The sequence below is a fragment of the Gossypium hirsutum genome, chromosome A01 (assembly GCF_007990345.1).
Source record: "Gossypium hirsutum isolate 1008001.06 chromosome A01, Gossypium_hirsutum_v2.1, whole genome shotgun sequence".
Taxonomy (NCBI): domain Eukaryota; kingdom Viridiplantae; phylum Streptophyta; class Magnoliopsida; order Malvales; family Malvaceae; genus Gossypium; species Gossypium hirsutum.
Window position 1 is genome coordinate 27120856 of NC_053424.1, and position 14900 is coordinate 27135755.

Consider the following 14900-nt stretch of genomic DNA (forward strand, 5'->3'; position numbering starts at 1 on the left):
ACAATAGACTAACTTAGCCGAAGGCCGATAGCTCGTTTATCAACTGAGCGAACATTTATTTGTAAGGGCTCGATTTAATTCAACACATACGTATCATATCCCCATATTGGGATGTTTTTCGAGTATTCGCTGGAATTTTACAGCAAGCTCATTCGTTACCAATTCACGTACCTTCGGGATTTAACCGGATATAGCTCCTCGTTCAAATGCCTTCGGGACATAGCCCGGTTTTAGTAACTCACACCATGCCTTCGGGACGTAACCCGGATTTAACAACTCGGACGAATGCCTTCGGGACTTAACCCGGCTTTAATAACTCGCACGAATGCCCTCGGGACTTAACCCGGATTTAGTATCTCGCACAAAGGCCTTCGGATCTTAGTCTGGATATATTCGCTTAGCACAAAGCCTTCGGGACTTAGCCCGGACAGCATTCAATTAATCATGCACATCTAACAATAATTCATGGTACATTCATATCTCATTTTCGTTTACGAAACTCAAACATAAGGCACATATTGTCCTTGCACATTCGGCTCAATAGCCACACATAGAGCATGATTTAATCACATCGAAATTTAAGCTCTCTTACTCAAGAACTTACCTCGGGTGTTGTCGAACGATTCCGCTAGCTATTCAACCACTTTTTCCTTCCCTTTATCGGTTTTATTTCCCCTTTGCTCTTGAGCTTAATCAAACAAATAAATTGATTTCATCATTTAGGCATCAAAAGATGAACACAAGGCACTTAGCCCATATTTATACATTAGACATTAAAGTCTCATACATGCAAAAATCATGCATCAACACAACATATTAGCTAATTTCTTTGCCCTTGGCCGAATATGCATGTCCATTTTTGGGGTCGATTTCAACACTTAATACACACATATACACACTAGTAAAGCATCCTCCCCCTTTTCATCAATTTAACACATGCATTGCTCATTAACATGCAAAGTTACATTCGGCCTTAGCACACATCTTGCTAGCCGATTCTTCTCCATTTAGCAACCAATGCACATATGTGCTCTCACAAAAAAAAATGCTAAAAAGGAGGTTCAAGAATCATCAAGCCATCATCACATGCATCATTAACAAGCTTCATATTTTGCATGCAATGGCATTAACACAACCTCCACCTAGGCCGAATCTTAACTCATCCTCATGCCTCATCACCACAACATCAAACATCAACCAAGAATGATTCATCCATGGTCAAGTGCCATTTCCATCACATAGCAAGATTTAGACCATGGGTTAGGTAGAACTCAAGCTAACAACTAAAACATGCATGCCTCTCATGGAACATCATCAAACATACCTTAGCCTAGCTACATGCATGGCCGAATCTCTTCACCTTTCTTCTTCTTTCCTCCTTAAAATTTTTGGCCAAGGATGAACCAAAGGATGAGAAAATTTTTCTTTGTTTTTCTTTCTAGTTTTTGGCAAGCATGAAGATGAGAAAAGGATGAACAAAATTCCCCCCTTTCTCTTCTTTAGCTCACGGCAATGGGGGGACAAACACTACACACACATTTTTTTTTCTTTTGTTTTCCATTTCTTTATTACCCATACTCCTTATTTTATTCTTCCACTAACAAAACATGTTTCATGACATGTTTTACCCATCCTTCCTTGTCATGGCCGGCCACTACTCATTAGGGGGGAATTTGACATGCAAGTCCCCCCTTTGTCCACATGCACTAATAGGTCCTCACACATTGACCTATCACATTTTAGAATTTTCTCACATAAGTCCTATTGACTAAATTCACATGAAATCAACCAAATTGAAGCTTGAAATTTTCACACATTCATAATTACATATTCTACACAATAAGTATCACATTCAAACATTTCGGTGACTCGGTTTAGCGGTCCCGAAACCACTTCCCGACTAGGGTCAACTTTGGGCTGTCACAACTCTCCCCCACTTAAGAAATTTTCGTCCCCGAAAATCTTACCGGTAAATAGGTTTGGGTATCGTTCTTTCATTGAGCTCTCGGTCTCCCAAGTTGCTTCCTCGATCCCGTGTTTGAGCCATAACACCTTTACTAGCGGAACTCTTTTGTTTCGCAACTCCTTCACTTCACGAGCTAGGATACGCATCGGTTCTTCTTCATAGCTCATGTCGACTTGAATTTCAACCTCTGATGGGCTAATTATATGCGATGGATCAGATCGATAGCGTCGAAGCATCGAAACATGAAAGACGTCATGAGTCTTTTCAAGCTCCGGGGGCAAAATCAATCTATACGCAACCGGACCAACTCGTTCGGAGATTTTGTACGGCCCAATGAATCTTGGGCTCAACTTGCCCTTACGGCCGAACCTGAGTATCTTTTTCCAAGGTGAAACCTTAAGGAACACTTTGTCTCCCACCTGATACTCGATGTCTTTTCGTTTCAAATCTGCGTACGATTTCTGACGATCCGTGGCTACCTTCAGACTTTCACGGATTACCTTTACTTTCTGTTCAGCATCTCTAATCAAATCAACTCCGAAAATTTTGCTTTCACCGAGCTCGGTCCAAAACAATGGTGTACGGCATTTACGACCGTACAAAGCCTCGTAAGGTGCCATCTTAATACTTGATTGAAAACTATTGTTGTAAGCGAATTCAATCAAAGGTAAATATCGTTCCCATGAACTACTGAACTCGAGGATGCAACATCTCAACATATCCTCAAGTATCTGAATTATCCTCTCGGATTGACCATCGGTTTGGGGGTGAAAAGCAGTGCTAAAATGCAGCTTGGTACCCAGAGCTTCTTGCAATTTCTTCCAAAATCGTGAGGTGAATCTCGGATCTCTATCCGACACGATAGAAACAGGTACCCCGTGTAATCTCACAATTTGATAAACGTACAATTCAGCTAGTTTCTCTAATGAAAAATCCGTACGTACGGGGATGAAATGAGCCGACTTAGTCAGTCTATCAACAATAACCCATATCGCATCCTTCTTACTTGCTGATAAGGGCAGTCCGGACACAAAGTCCATTGTGACTCGATCCCATTTCCACTCGGGTATCATGATCGGCTGGAGTAATCCTGAAGGCACTTGATGTTCCGCTTTCACTTGTTGACATATTAAACATCTCGAAACAAAGTCAGAGATGTCCCGTTTCATACCATGCCACCAAAATTGACGTTTCAAATCATTGTACATTTTCGTACTCCCCGAGTGAATTGACATTCGGTTACAATGGGCTTCGTTCAGAATCATCGAAATGAGTTCTGAATTCCTTGGAACACACAAACGATTTCTGAACCTCAAACAATCATCATCATCAATTTGAAACTCCGATTCCTCGTTCGGAAAACACTTAGCCCGTTTTGCAACCAATTCATCATCGACTTTCTGAGCTTCACGAATTTGGTGAGTCAACAATGGTTTAGCTTTTAATTCAGCTACTAACACACTGTCTGGTAGAATAGACAAATGCACGTTCATCGCTCGTAAAGCAAACAATGACTTCCGGCTTAAGGCGTCCGCAACCACGTTAGCCTTTCCCGGGTGGTAATCAATGACAAGCTCGTAATCTTTCAACAACTCAAGCCAACGTCTTTGTCGCAGATTCAAGTCTCGTTGAGTCATCAAATATTTGAGACTTTTGTGATCCGAAAATACATGGCACTTCTCACCAAACAGATAATGTCGCCATATTTTTAAAGCAAACACGATGGCAGCTAGTTCGAGATCATGGGTCGGATAATTCCTCTCGTGTGGCTTCAATTGTCTCGACGCATAGGCCACGACTCGACCTTCTTGCATCAATACGCAACCCAACCCAAGTAGGGATGCGTCACTATAAATGACAAACTCTTTACCTGATTCGGGTTGCACCAAAATTGGAGCTTCAGTCAAATGAGTTTTCAGTTGGTCGAAACTTTTCTGACATTTCTCCGTCCACTCGAACTTAACATCCTTTTGAAGTAGCTTCGTCATTGGTGTGGCTATCATCGAGAAACCTTTCACAAATCGTCGGTAATAACCGGCGAGCCCCAAAAAGCTCCGAACTTCAATAACATTTCTCGGAGGTTTCCAGTCAAGTATGGCTGAAATTTTATTCGGGTCAACTCGAATACCCGACGCGGATACCACATGACCCAAGAAGCTAACCTCTCTTAACCAGAACTCACACTTACTGAACTTAGCATATAACTGCTTATCCCGCAAAATTTGCAGCACTAGCCTCAGATGCTCAGCATGTTCGGTCTCGTCTCTTGAATAGACCAAAATGTCATCAATGAACACCACTACGAACCGATCCAAATACGGTCTGAAGATCCGATTCATCAAATCCATAAATACTGCAGGGGCATTAGTGAGCCCAAACGGCATCACTAAGAATTCGTAGTGACCATATCTCGTTCTGAAGGCAGTTTTGGGAATATCTGAATCTCGGATTCGCAACTGATAATAGCCCGATCTCAAATCTATTTTTGAGAACACTGAGGCTCCCTTCAGTTGGTCGAACAAATCATCGATGCGCGGCAACGGATATTTGTTCTTTATCGTCACTTTATTCAGCTGACGATAGTCAATGCACAACCTCATGGTTCCGTCCTTCTTTTTCACGAACAATACTGGTGCACCCCAAGGTGAGAAACTTGGTCGAGCGAAACCTCTATCCGTCAGTTCTTGCAACTGAGCTTTCAACTCCTTTAACTCGGTTGGTGCCATACGATACGGAGCTATCGAAATCGGCGTAGTCCCAGGTACAAGCTCAATACCAAACTCTACCTCCCGAACAGGTGGTAAACCCGGTAATTCTTCCGGAAAAACATCCGGGTATTCACAAACCACCGGCACAGATTCGGGTTTCTTTTCTAATTCTTTGTCACCAAGTACATACGCAAGGTATGCTTCGCACCCTTTTCTTACATATTTCTGTGCCAACATTGCTGATATTACAGCTGGCATCCCCTCTAAGTCTGCAGACTCAATTCGGACTACTTCGTTATTTGCGCATCTCAAATCAATAGTCTTGCTCTTGCAATTCACAATCGCATCATGCGCGGTCAACCAATCCAAACCAAGGATAACATCAAATTCATCAAACGGCAAGAGCATCAAGTTCGCCGGGAAACAGGAACCTCGAATTTCCAGGGGACATTTCTTACACACTTTGTCGACAAGCACGTAACGACCCAAGGGATTTGACACCCGAATTACGAACTCAGTAGACTCAATAGGTAAAGTCTTACTGGATGCTAAGGTTTCACATATGTAAGAATGAGTAGAACCGGGGTCAATCAAAGCAATTACATTAGTATCAAAGAGGGTGAATGTACCGGTAATAACATCAGGCGAAGAAGCATCCTCGCGGGCACGTATAGCATAAGCTCTAGCAGGCGCACGGGCTTCGGATCTGGTTATATCATCTCTAGATCCTCTCTGACCACCACCAGCATTGCCCATATTTCCAGATGGTCTACCTCGAGCAGTGGTAGCACCCGGTCTCCCACTCTGATTTGCATTCTGCCCCGACAACCTCGGGCAATCTTTAATGAAGTGGTCCACTGATCCGCATTTGTAACAGGAGCGGTCAGGAAATCTACAACTCCCCGAATGCCATTTACCGCAATATCGGCATTTCGTCCTGTCTCGACGTTCATTCCCAACACTGGCGACCGAAGTGCCTCGTGTACCCACAGGGGGTCGATCACGATCTCGTCCAAAAAGGCCCGAAGTGCCTCTAAACTGGCCCGCATCATCTCGAAATCTCTTCGATGTCTGTTGAAGAGACCTCCCGAGGATCTTTTACGAAACTCTCCAGTTCCCTCATCAACTCTTTGCTTTTCTTTTCTAAGCTCTTCGGCTTTACAAGCTCGTTCAACAAGTACCACGAACTCTTGTATTTCAAGAACGCCAACGAACATTTTATATCTTCATTCAGCCCATCCTCGAAGCGTTTACACATAATAGCTTCGGACGAAACACATTCCCGAGCGTATTTTCTAAGTCTAACAAATTTTCGCTCGTAATCAGTAACCGACATGGAGCCTTGCTTAAGCTCAAGAAATTCCTTCCGTTTTTGATCAACAAATCTCTGACTGATATACTTTTTCCGAAACTCAGTTTGGAAAAACTCCCAAGTTACTTGCTCTCGGGGCACAATAGAAGTCAGAGTACTCCACCAATAGTAGGCAGAATCACGTAGCAAGGAGATAGCACACTTTAGGCATTCATCGGGTGTACAAGATAGCTCATCGAGTACCCGGATAGTGTTGTCCAGCCAAAATTCAGCTTGCTCGGCGTCATCGCTATCCATAGCCTTAAATTCAGTAGCCCCATGTTTTCGGATTCTGTCAACTGGGGGCTTATTTGACCTTATTTGGTCCGTTACCGGTGGTATTGTAGGTGCGGGGGTAGTATTTGTCGGGAATGGAGGTTGTGGAACAGCCATATTAGTTCGAATGTATTGGTTAAATCAATCATTCATCACGCTATAGAATGCTTGTCTAGCTTCATCATTCTGATTACTAGCATTAGGTTGAGAGTCGCCGGCACTGTCCCTTGTGCGGGAGCAGGCGCTACACTCTCAAGATCATCAGCTACTTCTCGGTCACGATCGGGATCCATTACTATAAATAAACACATTTACGATTGTCAGAAATCACCACACTATCAAGTAATCACATAAAATGGCATGTATAGCTAGACCCAAAACATTACGGTAGTCCTAGAATCGACTAAACCGTAGCTCTGATACCAATAAAATGTAACACCCCGAACCCGAGACCGACACCGGAGTCGGACACGAGATGTTAACAAACTTTGAAAAATTTTTCCAGACACTGCCCAGTCTGAGTACTAGTCGCTTCAAAAATCATATCTTGAGTTTCACAACTCAAAAATCAGTTTTGTGATTTTTCCCTGAAACTAGACTCATGTCCCCACCTATGGATTTTTTTCTAGAATTTTTGGTCGGGCCAATTAGTACAGTTTATTAGTCAAAGTCTCCCATGTTACAGGGGTCGACTACACTGACCTTTTCCCATTACGACTGGGATATCTCTCTGCACAGAGCTTCAATACTGATGCCGTTTGTTTCTATGGAAACTAGACTCAGAGAGAAATCCATACATATATGGTATGACCCCTAATTATCTCTGGTCAATTTATAGTGAATTTCCAAAGGCGGAACAGTGAATCCAGAAACTGTTCTGGCCCTGTTCCACAAGAACCCGAATATCTCTTTCTGTACTGTTCCTATAATTGTTTCGTTACTTCCATATGAAAGTAGATTCATCAAGGTTCGATTACATAATTTATTCACTATTTAATTCCACTCCTACGAATTCTTGTGATTTTTCCAATCCACACCACTGCTGCTATCAGCTTCTGTTTTCAAAGTGAACCTTACCTAATTTGGGGTTTCATGGACCAACTAGGGCCTTGTCATACATAAGCCCACATATGATCATACTTAGCCATTCTAGTGGCTGATCATTTGCTCAACACTTCCATTCCAACATAGTTACATCATGAAACCATCTATACATTCATAATACGAATGGTCTAATGCCATACTCCACTTCTACAAGCCATTTTCGCATGGCTGTACACTTATACATTTCATAAAGTACTCGAAAGACAACAATGGGTAGTCCTATACATGCCATAACAAAATTCAACCAAAATAGTACCCAAAAGAGCCTTTGATAGTGTGGGCGACTTCGACTTCAAGATCCCGAGTCCGATAGCTGGAGAACCAAAAATCTATAAAACAGAGGAGCAATGTAACGAGTAAGCAATTTATGCTTAGTAAGTTTGAGCAAGGAATTCCAGCATAAACAAAGAATATCACACATTTAGCTAAACGGAATATTTCATAATACGCAATTTATCGATATTAAACTTGCTTCACAACATTAACAACCCTTATGCACATACACAATAGACTAACTTAGCCGAAGGCCGATAGCTCGTTTATCAACTGAGCGAACATTTATTTGTAAGGGCTCGATTTAATTCAACACATACGTATCATATCCCCATATTGGGATGTTTTTCGAGTATTCGCTGGAATTTTACAGCAAGCTCATTCGTTACCAATTCACGTACCTTCGGGATTTAACCGGATATAGCTCCTCGTTCAAATGCCTTCGGGACATAGCCCGGTTTTAGTAACTCACACCATGCCTTCGGGACGTAACCCGGATTTAACAACTCGACGAATGCCTTCGGGACTTAACCCGGCTTTAATAACTCGCACGAATGCCCTCGGGACTTAACCCGGATTTAGTATCTCGCACAAAGGCCTTCGGATCTTAGTCTGGATATATTCGCTTAGCACAAAGCCTTCGGGACTTAGCCCGGACAGCATTCAATTAATCATGCACATCTAACAATAATTCATGGTACATTCATATTCATTTTCGTTTACGAAACTCAAACAAAGGCACATATTGTCCTTGCACATTCGGCTCAATAGCCACACATAGAGCATGATTTAATCACATCGAAATTTAAGCTCTCTTACTCAAGAACTTACCTCGGGTGTTGTCGAACGATTCCGCTAGCTATTCAACCACTTTTTCCTTCCCTTTATCGGTTTTATTTCCCCTTTGCTCTTGAGCTTAATCAAACAAATAAATTGATTTCATCATTTAGGCATCAAAAGATGAACACAAGGCACTTAGCCCATATTTATACATTAGACATTAAAGTCTCATACATGCAAAAATCATGCATCAACACAACATATTAGCTAATTTCTTTGCCCTTGGCCGAATATGCATGTCCATTTTTGGGGTCGATTTCAACACTTAATACACACATATACACACTAGTAAAGCATCCTCCCCCTTTTCATCAATTTAACACATGCATTGCTCATTAACATGCAAAGTTACATTCGGCCTTAGCACACATCTTGCTAGCCGATTCTTCTCCATTTAGCAACCAATGCACATATGTGCTCTCACAAAAAAAATGCTAAAAAGGAGGTTCAAGAATCATCAAGCCATCATCACATGCATCATTAACAAGCTTCATATTTTGCATGCAATGGCATTAACACAACCTCCACCTAGGCCGAATCTTAACTCATCCTCATGCCTCATCACCACAACATCAAACATCAACCAAGAATGATTCATCCATGGTCAAGTGCCATTTCCATCACATAGCAAGATTTAGACCATGGGTTAGGTAGAACTCAAGCTAACAACTAAAACATGCATGCCTCTCATGGAACATCATCAAACATACCTTAGCTAGCTACATGCATGACCGAATCTCTTCACATTTCTTCTTCTTTCCTCCTTAAAATTTTTGGCCAAGGATGAACCAAAGGATGAGAAAATTTTTCTTTGTTTTTCTTTCTAGTTTTTGGCAAGCATGAAGATGAGAAAAGGATGAACAAAATTCCCCCCTTTCTCTTCTTTAGCTCACGGCAATGGGGGACAAACACTACACACACATTTTTTTTCTTTTGTTTTCCATTTCTTTATTACCCATACTCCTTATTTTATTCTTCCACTAACAAAACATGTTTCATGACATGTTTTACCCATCCTTCCTTGTCATGGCCGGCCACTACTCATTAGGGGGGGAATTTGACATGCAAGTCCCCCCCTTTGTCCACATGCACTAATAGGTCCTCACACATTGACCTATCACATTTTAGAATTTTCTCACATAAGTCCTATTGACTAAATTCACATGAAATCAACCAAATTGAAGCTTGAAATTTTCACACATTCATAATTACATATTCTACACAATAAGTATCACATTCAAACATTTCGGTGACTCGGTTTAGCGGTCCCGAAACCACTTCCCGACTAGGGTCAACTTTGGGCTGTCACACAACTCTCTTTACTTCCCAAAACGCAGTGCTCACAGAACTTCAGTTTTCTAATGCTTGTCCATCAAAAGTCTCTTTTGCTTAATTTGTCATGTCGTTCTCACTCACATGCCCTATATGCATATGCCAAGTCTAGTAACACCATCATCTGACAAAGAAGAGGAAGCGACGGCTGCATTACCAGTAACAGGAAAACCTTGCAAAACATATAACTTGGCAGTCTTTCTCTACTCTTTCATCACAACGAAGGAACTTTTGCTAATCTTTAGAACCCCACTTCCAGTTGTGTACTTGTGCTTTTTTGAATCAAGAGTACTCAACGAAATCAAATTTCTCTTCAATTTTGGTACATGTTGTACGCCACTAAGTGTTCTAACGACTCCATCGAACATCTTAATTTTAATCATGCCAATACCTACGATTTTACATGAAGCAGTATTTTCCATCAAAACAACACTTTCAGACACTATTTCATATGTTGCAAACCAATCCCAATTGAGACTTATATGGAATGTGCAACCAGAATTGAGGATTCACTCCTCGCTCACTTTAGAGTTGTCGGTAGAAGCAACTAGGAGTTCACATCATTGTAGTTTTTTACAACATCAGCTTCACCATATGTTTTGGTTGTTTTCCCTTTTGATTCACAGCCTCTCTTTTTCTCTTATTCTGTAACTTATAGCACTCAAATTTAATGTTCCCTTTCTTCTTACAGAATTTATAGGTTTTACCTCTATTTGAAGATCTTGATCTACCTTTAGATTTACTGCGAGGATTTCATTCATTTGTATTTGTCCTCCTGCAATTATCATCAGTATTTTGTTCTTGTCTCCCACAAATAATGAAATCCTCTACATGAGAGTCGGATCCAACCACAAGATGTTTCATCTTGTCATACGAGGTTAAAGAAGCATGGACTTCACCAACTGTGAAAGATTCGCGGCTATACAAAATCGTATCTCTAAAGGTTGAATAAGAAGAGGCAACGAACAAAGTAGAATTAAACCTAAATATTTTTTATCATACTGAACCTCAATGGCCTCTAGGTCTGAGAGAATTTCTTTAAACACAATTAAGTGTTCGTGCACAGACACACCTTCCTCCAAACGATGAGCATAAAGACGCTGCTTTATATGCAACTTGCTAGTTTTTTGACATGCATAGTTGCTACAGTTTTCCCATAATGTAGCGGCAGTCTTCTCCTTCATCACGTCCTATAGAATTTCATTCAACAAATGCAAATGTAATTGTGTTAAAGTCTTTCTATCTTTACACTTTTTCTCTTCCTCCGTCAATGCCAAAGGCATCTTATCTATCCCCAGTAGGCATCCTCCAAACCCATTTGCACAAGAACTGCCTGTATCTTGATCTGCCACAATGTGAATTTGGTGTTGCAATCTAACAGTGAAATATCATACTTCAATGTTTTCATTACCGTGATCAAGACAAGTAACCCAAAAAAGTTCTGATACCAGTTTTTAGAACTAACGTCGATAATGAAAATATAGAATGATAGCAAAACAATAATAAAAAGAAAAATAAAGCACATAAATTTTACATGGAAAACCCTTTTTGGGAAAAACCACAGGGAAAGGAAAAAAAATTCACTAATGTCAAATTCGATTGATATAAGAAGATTTTAGACTATATCTATTTATAAGTTGAAAAACCTTATTCTAATCAATGTCAAATAGATAAAGTGTAGTAAGGTTGAAAAACATTATTCTAATCAATGTAAAATAAAAGAAGTATAGTTCTATATAGATTTTTATTTTATTTTATTTTACCACTGGATTTTATTTTAACAAGGGTTCGAGTTACTCAACTCTAACAAATTATTTTCTTCTTTAGTGAAAAGATGAAAAATTCTATAAAATCATATACTGAGTCTGACTCTTAAAAAAATCATTGTCACAAACATGTTAGGGAAGTCGTAACTATAATATTTCAAGCTCCACAAATAAATAAAATCTATTACAATCCCTGTAAAAACAACCACATTATAAGTTGAGTACCATATAATAATAATGAACAAGGTCAACATGGACTCTTGGCAGCTAAAAATGCATACTCCAGTCCAATCCTATCCAATCTTATATTCATGATCTAATGGATTACATAAGGTTGATCCGATCCGATTCAATCTTCCAAATATGTTTCCTCAAGTGATATGATATTCATTGATGGGCTAGATACATTCCACATAATTAACACAAAAATTATTTTAATTCAATAAAACAACACTAATATAGAAAAAGTCTTGACTGTCCCAATTAGCTAGGGAGTGGGAACTCCCTTCGGCGCTTATTCCTCATTTTCATATTTTTCAACAGATTCCACAATGCTATGATGTGTGCTAAAAAAATAACTATTGAGAAATAGAATCTAAATTACGTGAAAAATGTATTATTCATAGAAATAAGCGATTTGATAAAAATGTTGATAATGAAACGATAAAAGCTCCTCAAGAATATTTTAGAATTGATTATTTTTTATACATAGTAGATTAAGCATTTTTTCTCTCTAAAATAGATTTGAATAATTTAAAATATATAAATATATTTTTGGTTTTTTTATTGAATATAGAAAAAATAAAGTCATTAGATTATGAAAATTTGAAAGTATATTGTCTTAATCTTGAAAATTCTTTGAAACATGGAAGTCATATAAATATTGTTGGATTAGATTTGTTCTAAAATTGAATATTTTGAAAGAAACTATCAAATTGGAAAATGACACTCAATTGACATAATTATATGTAAAGAGTTTATTCCTTTCCAAATGTGTATAATGTTAACTATTCATGTTTATGTTGAATCAACCGAGAAAATTTCTTAAAACTAAAATTGATAAAATCTTACTTAAGATTAACAATGTCTCACAAAAAATTAAATGGTTTACATATTTTATTAATTGAAAAAGAATCTTATACGAGATTTATTATGATAGATTAATAGATAATTTGCTCTCTAAAGGCTAAAAAAATAAATTTAAATAAACATTTATAATTTTTTTTATAGCTAGTTAACTAATATAAAGATTTCTCTTTTTTAAGTTTTTAAAAATGTTGAGATACATTAGGTAAATATACTAACAATTTAATTACCTTAGTTGCAATTTATCTTAACATTAAATTAAGGATTATTAATAAATTTAATAAAAAAATTTAAACACTGTTAAGCTTAGTTTAGTATTGCTTCTCAAAAGTATTAGAGCCATAAGTAGTATTAAACAAATAACTTTTAAGTCGGAATTATTTTTGACAAGTACTTTTGAACTCAAAAGCAAAAAAAAATTTTTATAGCTTATACAGAGGCGATTTTAAGGGGGGTGGTATGGGCCCCGACCCCCCTAAAATAAAAAATTATTATTTAGGCCCTCTAAATTTTTTTTAAAATTTTAAATTAATAAAGTTAAAATTATACTTAGACCCCTTTAAAATTATAAAAATTTAATTTAATTATTTAAAAATTATAAAGATATATACTATAAAAATTAAAATTTCATTCGGCTCATCCTAAAAAATTGTTTTGGCCTCGCCCTTGAACTTATACTTTTGGCAAAAGCACTTTTAAGAATAAAATATAATTTTAAACTTTATAATATATTTTATATAATATTTATATTGGATATGTAATTACTTTTCTATTATAAATTATTTAAATATTATTTAAATTCATATTTATTAGTTTATAACACATATCTAAAATAGATATTTTATTTCTCAAAAATATTTTCATGCAACAAAATTAAACACTTAAATATTAACTAAACTTTTAAAATATATTCTCAAAAATTATTTTTTCACAACCATTTTTAAAAACAGGTTTCAAAAGCAATAAACTAACCCTAGAGACAAAAAAAAAAAAAAAGGCGGCGTTTGGTTTTCAACTCTTAAAGGGAGATATTTGACTTGGTAGCCGTCTTGCTTCTTGTATCACTCGCTTAAATGGAGAAGGGCCCACCTATACTACTTCAAACTCGGAAGGCTTTTATTTGACCGACGCCACCAAGTAGACCAAACTCACTCGCTTTTCTATTTGCTTTTTCCACCCTCGTGCGGAATATAGCTAACCCAACTACTTGTGTAATTTTATTTTAATAAATCAACTAAAAGCTTTACTTTCACATTTCTCATCAATTCACACTAGCCACGCAACTTCCCTTCCCTTCCCTTCCCTTATAAAATCCCCTTCACTCTCACTCACTCTTCCAAACTCTCAATTTCTTCTTTGCTTTTTGAAAACCTTGGCTCATTTTCAGTGCTTAATCAGATGGCTTTAGAAGCTCTTAACTCCCCAACAAACGCTGCTGCTCCTTTTCACTTCCAAGATACCAATTTACACTGCCTCGATTCCTTCACCAAGCGTAAGCGTTCCAAGCGACCACGCTTGGACGATGACCATGTTCCCACCGAGGAAGAATACGTCGCTCTCTGCCTTATTATGTTAGCACGCGGCGGTGCTCCTCGAACGACCTCCACTACTTTGACTCACCAAAACTTGGCACCTAGTAGTGCAGCGTTTGCAACAGGCCAATTCTTACCAGGCTTGGGTGGCACAAAGCAGCACCGTAAACTTTCAGGAGGCAACGATGACCACCAACGCCAACGACCTTATCAGCCGTTGGATCAAACCAAGCGGTAGTCCCACGAGTGTTCAATCTGTCACAAAAGCTTCCCTCTGGCCAGGCCTTGGGAGGCCATAAGCGATGCCACTATGAAGGTGGGGCAGCGAATACCGGTAGCATTACATCTGAAGGAGGAGTTCAACCTCAACCAATACCACCCACCGGGACTTTGATCTGATATACCGGGTTTCTGCATTCTCACCGCTAATTTTTTTTTTCCGGCGGTGATGATGGTTGAAGCCCCCCTATAAAAACCATGTTCTTGAGCCAGAGGCCCCCAAAATTGAAGTACTAATGTTAGGCCAGAAGTACTCAACATTTTTTTTTTTTTTTTTTAGTAGCTAAAGGCTAATAACAGCCCATAGAGATGAGGTGTATGTTGCATGTGTTATTGTTTGGTTGTCGTAATTAATAATATTTAGTTTACAAAGTCATTTTGGGTCGA

At 38.6% G+C, this 14900-nt stretch overlaps 1 pseudogene; it reads left to right on the forward strand.

The window, feature by feature from the left end:
• The first annotated feature begins 14100 nt into the window (after window positions 1–14100).
• Window positions 14101–14683, forward strand: LOC121212003 (zinc finger protein AZF3-like; annotated as a pseudogene).
• The last annotated feature ends 217 nt before the right edge of the window (window positions 14684–14900 follow it).